The sequence below is a fragment of the Myotis lucifugus genome, unplaced genomic scaffold (genome assembly GCF_000147115.1).
Source record: "Myotis lucifugus unplaced genomic scaffold, Myoluc2.0 scaffold_140, whole genome shotgun sequence".
Taxonomy (NCBI): Eukaryota; Metazoa; Chordata; class Mammalia; order Chiroptera; family Vespertilionidae; genus Myotis; species Myotis lucifugus.
The window spans coordinates 2,313,694-2,316,781 of NW_005871188.1; the positions used below are offsets into that span (position 1 = coordinate 2,313,694).

Consider the following 3,088-nt stretch of genomic DNA (forward strand, 5'->3'; position numbering starts at 1 on the left):
TGTGGTTATATTTTAGAATTATGTATGCATAATTTAAATGTTAGTAAGAAAAAAGTTAGATGTTCTACCATATTGAATCATCAAGCAGACTAGAATGAGAGAATACAAGCAGTATATTCCATTGGTCAGTTCTAATGATCGGAAAGTCTTTTTAAACAGGTTTTCTTATAAATGCAACCCATAGGCTTTGTGTTTTTGTTGTTGTTGTTGTTGTTGTTGTGTGTGTGTGTGTTTTGCAAACACTTTGCTGTTTTTAAAAAGCACAACTGGCACATTTTCACAAGACCAGTGGATGCTGGACACTCACAAAAGAAGAAAAATACGGTTTCAGTCACAGCTCTAAGGCAGACATTACATTTTTTCACAGGGATGACGACAGAGACACCAACACACTGTGCTACAGCACACGCCCTCACAGCACTGCTGCCTGGATGACAATCTCCAGGTTCTCTGATGTCCCTTTTGCTGGACCATCCTCAGCTCCAGCTGGGCTGGGCTGGGCTTCCACCCTTCTCCAGCCTGGGCTTTCTCACACTTGATGATCCGCTGCAGAATGTGGTGCATGGCTGACACGGTCTTCTCACAGGCCACCTTGAGATTATTGGGGTGCCTGTGTGTCCACACCAGGAGCATGGCAGCAAACAAGTCCCCAGTGCCCACAAAGACGGCGTCCACCTTGCGAATGTCCATGCAGATGCTCCCTATCGCCACGGAGCCATCAGGGTGCCGGATCCTCTGGCTCCCCAGCACAATCAGGTAGTCACCGCCCTGCGGGAAGGGAGGTCCGAGCTGGTGATGACCACGGCGGTCCCCATCCAGTGCAGCACGTCCCTCACCGCTAAGGCTTCTTTCAGGCTGTGGATCTTTCTGCCAGTCAGTACTCAGCCTCGAACTGGTTGTAGGTACAATGTCTGTAACCGGCACAACCTTTTCTTTGCAAACAGAAAGGAGGTCCTCTGGAACGTACATGGAGCCTTCCCCATCCCACTTGTCACCCATCACCAGTCGCACAGGTATGCCAGCTGGGAGTTCTGCTGCTTCAGCTCCCGCACGATGCCCACCACCATGGCCAGGAAGGACTTGTCCCTCGTGTACCCATGAGCACGTAGTCATATTTATTCACGTTGTTCAGCTTCAGGCCTTCGTACACCTCCTGGAGCTCCTCTGCGTTCAGCACCTGACCCTTTCAGTGTGCGTTGCCTGTGTGGTTTGAAAACTGGACAGAGTTCACAGCTTCAATCTCAAATCCTAAAACCTGCAGCAGGAACGTGGCCACCCGGTTTCCCATGTAGCCGCGGACATCGTGGCTGTTGATGGAGAGCACCCGGCATTCCTCCTCCAGGCCAGCCTGCAGTGTTGGCGCTGGGCCCAGCGCTTCGGCCTGTCCCTGCTCGAGGGGCTCGGGTTCCCCTCTGGTTCGGGCTCTCAACCCATTGGCTTTAAGAAGCCCCAGAGATCAAGTTCAACTCCGTTTTCATAAGACAGCCTTTCAGATATATAAGGAGACCTGTCATGTCCTCTAAGTCTATTCTTTAGTCTAATTATCTTCTACTTCTTTGAATAAGCTGTAGTGCATATACATTTATTTTATAATAAATTCTGGACATTACATTTATTTTCAACTTAATCTCATTGGTTAAATCAATTGGTTAAATTTAATCTCTTTGGTTCATTGCTCTGGCCAAGAATATATATATTTTTAAAAAGTTATTCATTCATCAGTGTTTTTAGTTTATAGATCTCATGAGCAAAAACACTTATAGTTGAATGGGGATTTTTTATTTGTTAGGATCCTTTCTTGTATTGGGTGATGTTTGAGATAACCCGTTCAGCAAGTTTCATGGAGTATTGCTAGGGCAAAGCAATTTGGGGAAATATAGAGGAATGGCCTTAGCTTCCAAGGAGCAGTTCTGATATACTGGGAGACTGTGCTTTGTCTATTTGTCAGACTGATCATGGGACCAAACTAACTTGTGATCAGTAATGTACACAAGAGGATGCTTTCCATTGCTGAAACCCAAGAGAGCTGAACTCTATTAGTTGGTTTATTCTTACATTACTTAAAATGTGAGGGGAAGAATGAAGCATATTTGTTTATTCTAGAGAATTCCATCTCTGAGACACATCTTCAAGATGCTCAAAAGTCAAGATTGGACTAAGGCATAAGGATACTAGGCCATCAATGGTATGATACTTACTTGAATATGTTTTTCACATTAACCTGTTCCTGGTATTGAATGTTCTATTATTTATGACTAGAGGCCTGGTGTACGAATTTGTGCACCGGTGGGGTCCCTCGGCCTGGCCTACAGGGATCGGGCCGAAACCTGCTCTCTGACATCCCCCAAGGGGTTCCCAGATTGTGAGAGGGTGCAGGCCAGGCTGAGGGAGCCCACTTGTGCATGATTGGGGCTGGGGAGGAACCATGGGAGGGCTCCAGGGTGTGTCGGGCCTATCTTGCCCAGTCCTGATCAGCTGGACCCCAGCAGCAAGCTAACCTACTGGTTGGAGAATCTGCCCCCTGGTGATCAGTGCACATTATAGTGACTGGTTGAACAGTTGAGCAGTCGGACACTTAGCATATTAGGCTTTTATTATATAGGATTTATTCCTTTATGCTCAACACTGCCCACTCTCAGTAACCTCTTTTGAATTCAGCCCCACCCCAGCAAATGTCTCAGTTGGAATTAATAAATTTATTTTTCCTGTTTATTTAGCAATTTCATTTTCTTTTTATTTTTCAATTACTATTGGCACTCAACATTATTTCATATAAGTTTCAGATGTGCATCATTGTGGTTAGACATTTATATAATTTTCAAAGTGTAGTACCCACATGGAAACATTCACAGTTATTACAATATTTTTGACCATTTTCCATATGCTGTAGTGCACATCCCTGTGATTATTTGTAACTACCAACTTTTACTTCTTAATCCCTTTGCCTTTTTCACCCAGCCTCCAACCATCCCTCTCATCTGGAAAACATCAGTTTGTTCTTGGTATCTATGAGTCTATTTCTGTTTTGTTTTTTCATTTATTTTCTTTAGATTCCACATATAAATGAAATCATATGGTATTTATCTTT

At 44.5% G+C, this 3,088-nt stretch overlaps 1 pseudogene; it reads right to left on the minus strand.

The window, feature by feature from the left end:
• Positions 1-412: 412 nt before the first annotated feature.
• LOC102417621 lies at positions 413-1,456 on the minus strand (annotated as a pseudogene).
• Positions 1,457-3,088: the final 1,632 nt, after the last annotated feature.